Raw genomic sequence first — 14,821 nt, 5'->3', positions numbered from 1 at the left:
CTCTCTCTGACCACTGTGTCATAAACCTGGAAATCAAAAAAAGGATGACAAAGAAAATAAGAGCAAACAATTAGAGGACGAATAACTCTCTACTGCAAAAGGAGTGCGTGCTGGCACAGATCGGAGATGAAATTAGGTTATTTCTAGAAACCAATGAGAATGAGCACATGACATACCAAAACTTATGGAACATAGCAAGGCAGTCATCAGAGGAAGTTTCACAGCAATACATGCACACCTGAGAAAGGAAGAGAGACTCATGATTGATATGCTGGCACAAAATTTACTACTAGAGCAGAGTCAGCAGGACCACACTATTAATAGCAAAAGAAAAAAAATAATAAAAATTAGGGCTGAGATTCAGGAGAGGGAAAATAAGAAAACTATGGAAAAAATTAATGTTGCTAAAAGTTGGTTTGTTGAAAGGATAAACAGAATCGAAAGACTACTGGCAAACCTGACCAAAGAAAGGAGGGAACAAATTTCAATAGCAAGAATAAGGGATGAAAGAGGGGACATTACAACAGACCATAATGAAATCAAAAGGATAACTACACAGTACTACGAAGGACTGTACTCCAATGAATTAAAAAATTTGGAAGACACGGACAAACTCTTCTAAAATAATCCCTCAGTACACTATCCTCAATGAACGTCAAGAATCTCAACAGACCCATATCAATGGAAGAAATAGACAAGGTTATCAAGGGAGTACCAACCAAATAAAATCTCCTGGACCAGATGGCTTCACTGGAGAATTCTATCAATCATTTAGGGAAGAACTAACACCAATCCTACACACTCTTCCAGAACACAGAAAAACACAGCAAACTCCTGAACTCTTTTTATGAAGCTAGTATAACTCTGATACCACAACTGGGCAAGGATCCCACAGGAATCGAGAACTACAGACCAATATCTCTAATGAACATCATTGCAAAAATCCTTAACAAAATACTAGCCAACAGAATATAAAACAGGATATAAAACAAATAATTCACCATGACCAGGTGGGATTCATGCCAGGGATACAAGGAATGTTCAACATTTGAAAGACCATTAGTATTATTCATCACATTGACAAGAAAACCTGTGAGAACCACATGATAATATTGATAGAAGCAGAAAAAGCATTCAACAACATTGAACACCAATTCCTGTTTACGAAACTTGAGGAATGGAAGGAAAATCATCAAAACAATACAAGCTACAGATGAAAAGCTAACAGCCAACATGGTAGTCAACGGCGAAAAGACTAACACAATCCCACTGAAAAGGGGGATCAGACAAGGATGCCCATTGTCCCAACTCTTATTTAATATCATGCTGGAGGTTTTAGCTAACAGCATACCACAAAGAAAAGACATCAAAAGTATTCGTCTGGGGAAGGAAGAGGTGAAACTATCATGATTTGCAGATGATATGATTTTTTATATGGAAAATCCCAAAATTCCCAAAGGGGAGTACTGGAAGCAATAGAGGAGTTTGACAGAGTGGCAGGATACAAGACCACCAAACGGAAGTCCATCAGACTGTTATACACATCGGATAAGACCACAGAAGAAGAGATCAAAAAGGTGGTACCCTTCACAATAGCCAAACACAAATGGAAATACCTAGGGAGATACCTGACTAAAAGAACGAAAGATCTATATGGGGAAAACTGCAGAACACGATTACAAGAAACTAAGAGCGACCTAAACAAATGGAAGAATATTCCATGCTCTTGGATTGGAAGACTCAATATAGTCAAGAGGTCAGTTCTGCCAAAGGCACTATATAAGTTTAATGCAATCCTGATACAATAACCCTCATCGCCCTTCAAAGAAATGGAAAAACTGATTACTAACTTCATAGGGAGAGGGAAGAAGCCCACAATTAGCAGAAAACTCCTTAAAAAGGACACAGTAGGAGTGCTTGCATTACCTGATTTTAGCACATTCTATACAGCCATAGTTGTCAAAGGGTTGGGTATTGTTTATATATCCACAGGGAAAGAGGGACCAGATTTCAATCCAGTGCTTCAAGGTGTGAATGCAATATCCCGGCGTGGAGTAGGGAACCAGTGGAGAGGTCTGGGTGCCGGCACCAATACCAAATACTAAGTGGACACCTGCCCCTCCCCCCAGAAAAATTTATTTCAAAAGACAGCATTGGATCTTGCAGCTCTGGGAGAGGGACATATCTGATAGGAGCACACAGGAGCCGATGAAGGGGGAGGAGGAAAGAGTGGAGCACATCCTGGACCACCAGGCCTTGAGGACGATGTTCCCAATTAGAGCAGCCAGTCCACAGAGAGGACCACATGGCTGGCTCCACAGTGAGACATGACTCCCCTCACAGACCCATAGCCCTACAGGGGACAACACTAAAGACAGTGTGGGAATTGCACCTGATCTGATCCCACCACACCCAGGCAAAACACTAAGGGGGTACAACCGAACAGCAAGGGAATGGAGTGGTGAGGTCCCCAGGGAATGCTAAAGGTATACTTTGGGGCCAGGGGGTGATGCCCCAACAGATTAGACTGGAAAACACTCCTATAAGGCCAACAAACAATCCTTGAATTAACTACAAGCTTTTCTTTATTGTGTTTTTTTCTGTCATTGGTGTGTTGTTATTTTGTTGTATATTGTTGCTTGGTTGTGCTCTGTCTTGTTTTTGTGCATGTTATTCTCTCCACAGGTCTAAGTAAGATAGGCTGGATGAACAATCTGGAGGAGAAAACTATGGAACCGACATTTCTGGGGGGACAGGGGAGAGGGAAGGTCAGGGAATAGGTAGTGGTGTTAAAACACCCAGGGACAAAGGAACAACAAGCGATCCAAATCGGTGGTAAGGAGGATGTGGGAGGCCTGGTAAGGTATGATCAAGGGTAATGTAACAAAGAGGAATTGCTGAAATCCTGGTGGGAACTAAGCATGATAGTGGGACAGGAGGAAAGTCAAGGGAAATAGAGAAAAGAGCTGGGAGGCAAAGGGCATTTATAGAGGTCTAAAGATATGTACATATGCAAATATATTTATATATGAGGATGGGGAAACATATCTATGTGCATATTTTTATAGGGTTAGTATTAAGGTAGCAAAAGGACATTGGGCCTCCACACAAGTACTCACTCAATCCCAAAATACTTTGTTCTATTAAATTGACATTCTATGATGCTCACCTTCCCAACACAACCGCTGGAGACAAAGTGGGTGAATAAGCAAATGTGGCGAAGAAAGCTGATGGTACCCAGACATCAAAAGATATAGCATCTGGGGTCTTAAAGGCTTGAAGGTAAACAAGCATCTACCTCGCTCAGATACAACAAAGCCCACATGGAAGAAGCATACTAGCCTGTGTGATCACGAAGTGCCGAAGGGATCAGTTATCAGGCATCAAAGAACAAAAGGTCATATCATTGTGTGCTCACCTCCTTGATATGATCGCTGAAGACAAATGGGTGGGTGCATAAGCAAATGTGGCAAAGAAAGCTGATGATGTCCTGCTATAAAAAGATATAGCGTCTGGGATATTAAAGGCTGAAGGTAAACAAGCGACCATATAGCTCAGAAGCAACAAAGCCCACCAGCCCATGTGATCACAAAGTGTCGAGGGGATCAGGTTATCAGGCATCATCAGAACAAAAAAATCTTATAATAGTGAATGACGGGGGTAGTGTGGAGTGGAGACCCAAAGCCCATTTGTAGGCCACTGGACATCCCTTTACAGAAGGGTTTTGGGGAGGAAATGAGCCAGTCAGGTTGCGATGTAGCAACTATGAAAAATACAACTTTCCTCTAGTTCCTAAATGCTTCCTCCCCCCACCCTACTATCATGATCCCAATCTACCTTGTAAGTTTGGCTAGACCAGAGGATGTACACTGATACAGATAGGAACTGAGAATCCAGGGAATCCAGGGCGGATAATCCCTTCAGGACCAGTGGTGTGAGTGGCGATACTGGGAGCATAGAGGGAGTTTGGTTTGGCAAGGGGGGCCAGTTACAAGGACCTACATATGACCTCTTCCCTGGTGGATGGACAACAGAAATGTGGTTGAAGGCAGACGTCAGACAGGGCAAGATATTACAAAATCTTAATTTATAAATTATCAAGGGTTCATGAAGGAGAGAGGAGCTGGGAGGAAGGGGAAAAATGAGGACCTGATGCCAGGGGCTTAAGTGGAGAGCAAATGTTTTGAGACTGATGAGGGCAATGGACTGTACAAACGTGCTTTACACAATTGATGTATGTATTTAATGTGATAAGAGTTGTATAAGCCCTTAATAAAATGATTAAAAAACACTAATTCAAGTGGATGAAGGGCATAAATGTTAAAATGAAAGTTCTAAAGTTATTAGAAGAAAACATGGATATGAAATGGGGATTTATTTGTTCTTTCAAATAATAGATTATCAAAAACAATTACAAGTACACGGGTAGTAGAAGACAGAATGGGTAACTAGGATTCTTTAAAAACTACATAATTATCAAAAAACTTCATCAGAAAAAGAAGAGCAAAATGGTAAGACTCTCCTCCTATTTCTACCCTGGTCACTAACCCGTGGAACAAAAAATAAAAATAGGCACCAACTGAGATTTCAAAACTCCAGATTCATCAAAGTGCAGGTGAGTCCACAGGTAGGGGAAAAGAGGATCAGGAGATAAAGGCACCACTATGACTCACAGTGTCCCTCCTCCCTGGTGGCAGGGACGTTTACTAAATACTTCCCCTGAGGAGAGCACCCAAGCCCAGGGCCACCCTGTTCAAGGTCAAACGTTTTGCTGAGGTGCCTACCACTCCCAGATTCGTCATTTTTTTGTTATTACTTTTATTGGGGGCTCTTATATTTATTACAATCCATACATTAATCCATTGTGTCAGCATATTTGTACATATGTTGCCATCATCATTTTCAAAGCATTTTCTTTCCACTTGAACCTTTGTTATCAGCTCCTGATTTTTCCTCCACCCTTCCCCAACCTCCCTCCCTCATGAACCCTTGATAAGTTATAGATTATTATTTTCATATCTTACCTTGTCCTCTGCCACCATTCGCCCACTTTTCTGTTGTTCATCCCCCTGGGAGGGAGTTATATGTTGATCCTTGTGATTGATTTCCCCTTTCTCCCCCCACATTCCCCTTATCCTCCTGGTATCTCTATTCTCATTGTTGACATTAAGGGGTTTATCTATCCTGGATTCCCAGTGTGCATATGCTGGTCTAATCCAATTTGTAAGGTAGTATTGAGGTCACAATAGTGTGGGGGAAGAAGTATTGAAAAACTAGAGGAAAGTTATGTTTCATATGTGCTATACTCCATGCTGAGTGATTCACCTCTTTCTTGTGACTCTTTTGTGAGGGGATGTCCAATTGTCTACAGATAGGCATTGGGTCTCCACACCTTGATGCCCCCCCCCCCACCGCCTTAATTCGCATTGGTATGATTTTGTTCTGGGTCTTAAGATGCCTGATACCTAATCCCATCAACACATCACATAGGCTGGTGTACTTCTTCCATGTGTGTGCTTTGTTCCTACTCAGCTAGATGGCTGCTTATTGATCTTTAAACCTTTAAGACTCCAGACACTATATCTTTTGATAGCTAGGCACCATTAGCTTTCTTCACCACATTTGCTTATGCACCCATTTTGTCTTCAGCAATTTTATAAGGAAGGTGAGCATCACAGAATGCCTGATTATTAGAACAGAGTGTTCTTGTGTTGAGGGACTACTGGAGTTGAAACCCGATGTTCATCTGCTACTTAATTCTTAATATATATATATATATATATATACACACACATACATACATAGATCTATTTCCCTCTCGCTATATAAAAATATATTTACATATGTACATGTCTGTATTTAGACCTCTATAAATGTCCTTTGCCTCCTGTTTTTTTCCTCTATTTCCTTTTACTTTCCTCTTGTTTCACCATCAATGTCCCACTGAATGTTTGGTCTTCATTCAGGTTTAGTAATTCCTCGCTGTATATTGCCCTTGATTAAGCCCCACTAGATATCCTACTCCCTTATCTCCATTGATTTTAGTTCACTTGTTCCCTTGTCCCTGGGTTGTTTGCACCCTTCCCCCTTACTTTCTTCTAACTCCCCTTCTCCTGTAACCCTCTGGACCATCTGTTCCATTGTTTTCATCTCCGAATTATTTATCTGGCTTATCTTATCTAGATAGACATGTAGATACATTAATAAGTGCAAAAACCAGGTAAAGTCAAGCAAAACAACAAAGGAAGGCAAAACCAACAAAATAATAACAACAACAAAACAACAACAAAAAGAAAGCCAATGACAAAAATGGAAAAGGCTATAAATAGTTCCAGGTCTATTTTTTGACCTTTATGAGTGTTTCCCAGGAGAGTCTGATGGGATACCACACTCTGTCTCTAAGCCTATTTTTGGTATTCCCCAGGGATTTTACTGCTTTGCTCCCCTTGCTGCTCTGTTGCAAGCCCTTAGTGTTTTGCCCCAGTATGATGGGGTCAGATTTGGCAAAATGCCTGCACTGTGTCTCCTGTGTTGTCTCCCATAGTGCTATGGATCAGTAAAGGATGTTGTGTCTCGTGGTGGGGCTGGCCCTATGGTCCTTTCTGTGCATTGTCTGCTCTGAGCAGGAATATCGCCCTCAGGGCTTGGTGGGCCAGGATGTGTTTCCCTTACTCTACATCCCTTTTTCGTTTCTCCCATGTGCTCTAATCAGACGAGCTTCAGAGTTGCCCTAGAAGTTCATTCTTCTCTCTTCAAGCTTCGCACAGATCCTCCTCACTCCCTTTGGCCAAGTCAGAGACCTTCCTCTTTGCTCTATGGCTGGCACCATGGTCTTCCCAACCCAGGCTGACTGGCAGAAAACCAGGCAGATGGATAGTGACAAATTATCACTCTGAAAGACAGGTGACAGCAACCCTAATGGCATTACTGAATTAGCAGTCCCTCTCCCTAGGGCATCAAGCCACTGCTGTTTCCATCAATACTAGGACCATTGAACATGTCAGGCGGTGGGGTCCATAGGCTCCACATCTCCTTAGTAATGGTATTCAACTGGGAAGTACAGAAGTTCAGAGATCAGAGTTTTGGGCACCTGAAGGACTCAGCTCATCATGGCAACTTTGAGTTAGACACAGGCAACACTGAAACAAGGGATGTGGGTTGGGAGCTAAACTATGGAAGTAACCGAAGGTTTTTAAGGTAGTGCAGAATAATTGTTGAAGTTCAGGGCTACACACTGGGCAGGGATGAAAGGAGGCTGGGACAATTAAGTGAGTGCTGTTGAATCTTGCCAAGACCCAAGATGGGAGGCAGGCAGTCTCGAAGACATAAAAAAGAAACAGAAAAATCAAACTCACTGTCATGCAGTCTATTCTGATTCCTAGTAACTCTACAGGAGATAGTAGAACTGACCCTTGAGCACTACAGAGACTCTGCCTCTTCATTGAGCTAGGAAGCAGGCAGCCATCCTTTGGAACTGCTGACTTTGCAGTCTACAGTCCACAGTGTACCCAGCTGCACCACCAGGGCTCCCCTTCTAAGACCTAAACAAGTGGAAAAGGGTTGTGACACAGCCTCCAGCCATCGTCAGAAAAATACTTGGACCAGAAAATAGAATGGGCACAATTGATGAGCAGAACACAGAAGCCCCACGGAGTATTATTTACCAAACCTGAGGCGCTCTAGTGGCATTGTGTTGGGCTGCTGACTCACACTGTCAGCACCTCTGCAAGGCAAAAGATGAGGCTTTCTACTGAGTCGGAATTGACTTGATAGCAGGAAAGGCTTACAGTCTTGGAGACCCACAGAGACAGTTCTTCTCTACCCCAAAAGAGTCACTATAAGTTGAATAGACTGGATGGCAGTGGGCTTTTCAGGTATTTGTGCCTCAGGAAAGCCAAGCAACACCACTATGTCTGGCTGTGGCCAGCGAGAAGCTCCCATATACTTACACTGAGCTGCAATGCCCAATCCATTTCAACTTCTAAGAGCTGGTGAAAGAAACCAACTTCCAGGGTACAATCAGGGTTACAACTCAAACCTTAGAAGGCACAACAGCAAAGTCAGGCACCTTAGAGAGAAAGAGTATGAATAAATAGCAGACTACTCAAATAAAATCTGCAGAGAGAAAGCCCTACTCAATGCTGAAATATCCTAAGGACAAGAGAGCCCTCTAGTGGTTCTTAAGAGATGGTAGAGTTATTTCTAACAAGTTTTATTCTCTTATAAATTCAGAAAATTTAGCAATGAAAACGTGCTTTTAAGTTACTAAATGTCTAAGTCCAACAACTAATAGTAAAACTCTCAAATTAATATCAGAAGAATTATCAGTCAAAAGGAGAACATCAAGAAGAATGGAAAAATATAGAAAATGCCAACCCAAGATGCTAAATATATTTTAAGAAAACAAAATGCTCACGGGGGTAGAGCGGGCAGGAAAAACCTAACAAATATCAGGAAACAATTTGAAGAGCAAACATGAGAAACTTAATTGAAAATTGATAAAAGAAAAAGGAAAATTGTTAGAAACAAAGAATCAAGCACCTGAATTAAAAAATTCGAAGAGAAGCCAAACAATAGAGTTGAACAGGCAAAATGCTGACTAAGTGAGCTAAAGGACAGAATTTGAATCAAATGTGTCAACATGAAGAGACCAAAAAAACCCCAAATCAAATATAAATGTGAGATCCAATTAAGAAATCCAATATTAGAATTACTGAAACTCTAAAATACCATGATAATAAAAGCAAAGGGGAAAATGAATTTTCCCAGAGAAAATCAGAGAGGATTTCCAAGACCTGCACAAAAATCCAAACCTATAAATATAGGAAACTATACCAAGCCCTATTAGAATAAATAGGAAAAGACTGACCATGTATCATCTGCTAATAAAGTTCATGAAAGCCAATGACAAGGAGTTAATTATAGGATCAGCAAAAGAAACATACAATAAAACCCACCAATGATCCATCATAAGAGTCAGTACACCACATAAACTCTACACCACAGTACACCACAGACATGTGCTAACATAAGTAAAACACTGAAAGCAAACAATTGTCAACAAAGAATTCTTTACCCAGCAAAGTTGTCATTCAAAAATAACAGGGAAATCAAGACATCCCTAAACAAAGAGCATCTCTGAGAATTCGCCACTACCATATCTGCAAGGGAGTCCTCCAAAAAGCAAGAACATTAAAAAACACAAATCTATATGTGAATAAATGAGAGAAATTATCATAAAATGCACCATGCCATTTTAAGGACCAACTATAAGATACTTTCAGGGAATAAACCCAATGATTTGAAATCTGCAAGCCATACGACATATTTGCAAGAAAGAAGAAAAACATAAAGCTATCAAATACAGAGGGAGCCCAGGTGATGTAGTGCTTACATGTTAGGCTGTGATCCGCATGGTTGGCAGTTGGAAACCACCATTATTGGAACAATACACCTTTTCCTTCAGTACACATGGATCATTTTCAAATTTAGAGTATATGTGTGACAGCAAACAAATGAGCGTAAGAGTGTTGTAATCACACAGGGCATCTTTTTGAGCATAAGAAGCTGAAATCAACAACAGGAAAATTAAGTAAAAGAAAATATATGAAAACTATATGTATTTTCTTGATGCACTCCAAAGATTATTTGGTCACAGAATAAATCAAAAGTGAAATTTAGAATATGTTTAGACTCAAATGAAAATATAACATATCAAAAGCTTTGGGACACACAAATAGCACTAGTGAAGGGGAAATTTACACCAGCAAATACCTGCATCAAAAAGGAAGAAATATCCTGAATATATTCTGAAACCTACATCTTGACTAAATTTAAAAAAATGGAGGGTAGAAAAGCTACCAGAAAATAGGAAATAATCAAGATCAGAGTATAAATAAACAAAATAAAAAATAGAAAACAGAAAGAATCAATAAACCAGAGCTAGTTCATTGACAGGATCAATAAATGAGAAGTCAATGGATAATGTGTTAGTCTGTGTACTTTGGAGGAACAAATCCACAGAAACTCATGTATAAGAGAGAGTTTTATATAAAGGTTAAATGCACATCAAGAAAACATCCCAACCCAATGCTGCCCAAGCCCAGAAGTCCAACATTAACCCATTAACCCATATGTGTAACACCAATCCACAAAGTCGTCCTCCATCTCACAAAAACAGATGCAATGATGCCAACTGCAGGAGGAAAGCCGAATCAGTGAATGTGTAAGCATCTTAGTGCTGGCAGGGGTCTCCATTAGGTTTCTCCAGCACCCAGGGCTGCCTCGGGGTAGATCCATGTGGATTCTTCTTGGGGATGTCTTGCAGGAAATGAGTCTTGCCAGCTGAACAAAGAACTGGTCAAGGTTCTTTGGCTAAGCTACACCTTGGTTCGACCATTACAAAGCAAGAGACCCAAGAACTCGAAAGGCGAGGCTCACTGAACCATTTATCCCTCTGCTCTTCAATTAACCCCACATGTGTTTATCGGACAGGTTGGCACAATAAACTGACCAACTCAGATTAACAAAAAGATAACAATATCAATAACAAAAACAAGAACAAAATAAAAGGCAAATAAGCAAATAAAAGAAATGAAAACTGGGAATATTGTAAAATATCCAACTGCGATTGAAAGAATATAGCAGAGTACTATAAAAAACTGTACTCCAACTAGTTGAAAACATAAATGAAATCAAGAAATTCTAGAAACACAATATCAACCTAAGCTAACAAAAGCGGAGGTAGAAATCTAAACAAATTCAGTGTAAAAGAATAAATCTCTTCTAAATGGCTGCACTAAGGGTCCTTACCAAACATTCAAAGAATAGTTTATACCAATTTTACTTAAATTTTTCAAAAGCAAAATGCCAGTATTTCTTTGATGTCCGCATAACCTTGATACCTAAACTAGGCAAATACCTCAAACAAAAAATAATTTTTAAAATTTCATTTTCAGGGGAGAGCACGAATGCAGTCCCTCACTACCACAAATTATGCAGTCGAATATCCCACATTTGGGGAAATCGCAGGGGTCAACACACCCAGAGTACAATGGGTGAGCCTCGCCCTGGGAAAACCACCTTTGTGATCATGGTATCTCCCCTGCCAGGTAAGTAAACACACAAATTAAAATTACAAATGGATATCCTCACAAATATTTATGCAAAAGTTTTCAAGAAATTTCCAGTTAACAGAATTTGGCAGCATTATAAAATAGTAACATACCATGATCAAGTGGTATTCATGTTAGGCCTACATGTGTGCTCCAACATTAGAAAACCAATCAATGGAGCAAAGAAAAAGAACCAAATGATCATATCAATTGATGCAGAAAAATGCATTCTATAAAATTAAAAACCATTTCCTGATTAATAAAAATCCTCAGCAAAATAAGAATAGAAGGAAACGTTCCCAAAAGAAAAAGCAAAGCCAACAGCTTATTATACTTAATGGAAAAAGACGAATAGTCTTCCCTTTGAGAGGAAAAGAATGAGGATCATTATCACCGCTCTCATCTAACTAAAGCAAAAAGAAAAATATCCAAATTAGAAAGGATAACGTAAAATTTCCTGAATTCACAGATCACATGATCCTATATATACAAAATCCTAAGTTTTTTTTTTCTTGTTAACATTTTTTTAAAAACATTTTATTAGGGGCTCATACAACTCTTATCGCAATCCATACATATACATACATCAAATGTATAAAGCACATCTGTTGGGGTGAAGACTGTGTAGTATGGCAGAGACCAGACCAAAACCAGGGATGCACATGGTAGACAATGGTGGAGGAGGGGGGGAAAGGAAAACAAAAGGATGAATACAAGGAAGAAAAGGGTAGTGGGGTCATGGGGCATTAATCCACCCAAGGGGAGGGTATTGTTTATATCTCCACAGGGAAAGTGGGACCAGACTTCAACCCAGTGCTGCAAGGTGTGGATGCAATATCCCGGCGTGGAGTAGGGAACCAGTGGAGAGGTCTGGGAGGCTGGCCCCAGCACCATAAATTAAGTGGATTCCTGCCCCTCCCCCCAAAAGAATTTGTTCCAAAGGACGACACTGACTCTGCAGCTCCGGGAGATGGACATATCTGATCAGAGCACACGGGAGAAGATGAAGGGGCAGGAGGAGAGAGTGGAGCACAGCCTGGCCCACCAGGCCGTGATGATGATGTTCCTGAGTAGAGCAGCCAGTCCACAGAGAGAACAACATGGCTGGCCCCACTATGAGAAATGATGCCCCTCAGTGACTAAGGGTGATACAGGGGACAGCACCGGAGACACAGTGTGGGAATTGCACCTGACCTGATCCCACCACACCAAGGCAAAGCACTGGGGGAGTGCAGCGGAACAGCAAGGGAATGGAGTAACAAGGTCCCCGGGGAATGCTGGGGGTGGACTTTGGGGCCGGGGCGTGGTGCCCCAACAGACTGGACTGGAAAACGCTCCTAAGGGCCAAGGACGATCCTTGAACTAACTACAAGCTTTTCTTTTGTGAAGTGTTTTGTTTTGTTCTTTGTCAGTGATTTGTTTTTGTTGCTTTGTTGTCTGGTTGTATACTGTTGCTTTGTTTTCTTCTGTCTTGTTTTCGTGCATGTTAGTGTTTCCACAGGTCTGTCTGAATAGGACAGGCTGGATGAACTATCTGGAGGAAAAACAATGGGACCGACAGTTCCAGGGGGATTTGGGGTAGGGGTGGGATCAGGGGGTAAGGAAGTGGTGTCAACAAACACAGGGACAAGGGAACAACATAGGACCCAAAATGGTAGAGAGGGGGGAGTGGCAGGCCTGGTGGGGAATGATCAAGGGTAAGGTTGTGTAGAGAAGAGGTATGCTGTAGCCCAAGTGGCGACGAAGCATGGTAGTGGGGCAGGAGGAAAGTCAAGGGAGATGGAGGAAAGAGCTAGGAATCCTAAGTGTTTTACAGGAAAACTATGGTGCAGTTGAGTTGGTTCCAATCCCATAGCAACATTATGTACAACGGAAACACTGCCCTAGCTTCACCATGATTCTCTACTTAAGCCTATTGTTGTAGCCCTGGGGTCAGTCCATTTCCTTGAGGGCCTTTCTGTTTTTTGATGCCCCTACCTTATCAAACATTATGTCTTTCTCCAAGGACTGGTCTCTGGAAAACATATCCAAAGTACTTAAGATGAAGTCTTGGCATCCTCTTGTCGTAAAGGCCTATTCTGGCCATACTTCTTCCCAGACAGACTGGTTTGTCCTTTTAGCAGTCCATGGCACTTTCAATGTTCTCCAGCACCACAGTCCAAATGCATGGATTCTTCTTCAGTCTTCCTTATTCAATGTCTACCTTTCACATGTAAATGGAGCAATTGAAAACAATATGGCTTGAGTCAGGTGTACTTTAGTCTTCAAAATAACATCCTTGCCTTTCAATATTCTAAAGAGGTCTTGAGCAGCAATTTTACCTAACACAACGTGTCTTTTGATCTCTTGACTGCAGCTTCTATGAGCATTGATTATGCATCCAAGCAAGACAACATCTTTGACAACTTCAACCTTTTCTCCATTGATTCTGTCATGACCTATTGGTCCAGTTACAAGGATTTTAGTTTTCTTTACTTTGAGCTATAAACCAAACTGAACGCAGCAATTCTTGATCTTCATGAACAAATGCTTCAAGTCCTCAAGTCCTCTCACTTTCAAAAGCAAAGTTGTGTCATCTGTATACCGCAAGTTATACTAAGCCTTCCTTCAATCCTAAGGTCACATTCTAGTTTCTCCGATGATTTGCTCATCATACTAATTGAATAAGTATGGTGAGAAGATACAACCCTGATGTACACCTTTCCAGGTTTAAAACTATGCAATATTTCCTTGTTCTAACAACTGCCTCTTTATCCATCTACAATTTCTGCGTGAACACAATGCAGTGTTTTGGATTTCCCATTCTTCTCAAGGTAACCCATAGTCTGGTGTGATCCAGTGTCGAGTGCCTTGGCAGAGTCAATAAAACACAAGTAAGTATCTTTCTGGTATTTTCTGCTTTCAGATAAGATCCATCTGAAATCAGCGATGATGTCCTTTGTTCCATGTTTTCTTCTGAATCCAGCCGGAACCTCTGGAAGCTCCCTATTAATGAACTGCCACAACCATTCTTGGATGCTCTCCACCAAACGATACATGCTTGTGATATTACTGATAACAGTTTGAGCCTGCTTTGGGGTAACCTTTCTTTGGAATGTGTGCAAATATACACCTCCAGTGATTTGGCCAAGAAGATGTGTTCCAGATTCTTGGCATATGTAAGTGCTTCCGGTGCTGCATCATTCTGTTGAAATATTTCAATTGATAGTCTATCAATTGCTGGAGTCTTGTTTTTAGCTCATGTTTTTAGTGCAGCTTGAATTTTTTTCCTTCAGCTCCATTGATTCTTGTTCATGTTACCTTATGAAATGGTTGAATGTTGACTACTTCTTTCTGGTACAGTGACTCTTCCCATCTTATTTTGATTCTTCCTTCATCATTCAGTATTTTTTCCATAGAATCCTTCAATAATACAACTTCAAGCTTGATTTTTTTCTTAATTTCTTTGCGTTTAGGATATGCTGAGTTTGTTTTTCCTTCTGAATTTTCCAATTTTAGATTTTTAACATTCATTCCATTATTAATATTTTATTGTCTTCTTAAGCTGCCCTTTAAAATTTTCTATTCAGTTCTTTGATTTCATCATTTCTTCAAATTGCTTTAGTTACTCTATGATTGAGAGCAAATTTGAGTCTCTTCTGACATCTACTTTGATGGTTCCTTTCCTGTCTTTTATATTTAAATAATTTTATTAGGGTTCATATGCC

The 14,821-nt window shown here is 40.6% G+C and overlaps 1 protein-coding gene and 1 non-coding gene across 2 annotated transcripts in view; both read right to left on the bottom strand.

The window, feature by feature from the left end:
* The window catches only part of SPMIP7 (sperm microtubule inner protein 7), a 99,956-nt gene that overhangs the window by 66,208 nt on the left and 18,927 nt on the right, over positions 1 to 14,821 (bottom strand). The window lies entirely within an intron of this gene.
* On the bottom strand, positions 10,956 to 11,119 carry LOC142457533 (U1 spliceosomal RNA). Its single transcript, XR_012786252.1, has one exon. It is a non-coding gene; the product is annotated as a U1 spliceosomal RNA (small nuclear RNA).

This window comes from Tenrec ecaudatus, chromosome 9, assembly GCF_050624435.1.
Source record: "Tenrec ecaudatus isolate mTenEca1 chromosome 9, mTenEca1.hap1, whole genome shotgun sequence".
Lineage (NCBI taxonomy): Eukaryota > Metazoa > Chordata > Mammalia > Afrosoricida > Tenrecidae > Tenrec > Tenrec ecaudatus.
Note: the sequence above shows the minus strand (reverse complement) of the source record. Positions and strands in the feature narration are given on the sequence as shown.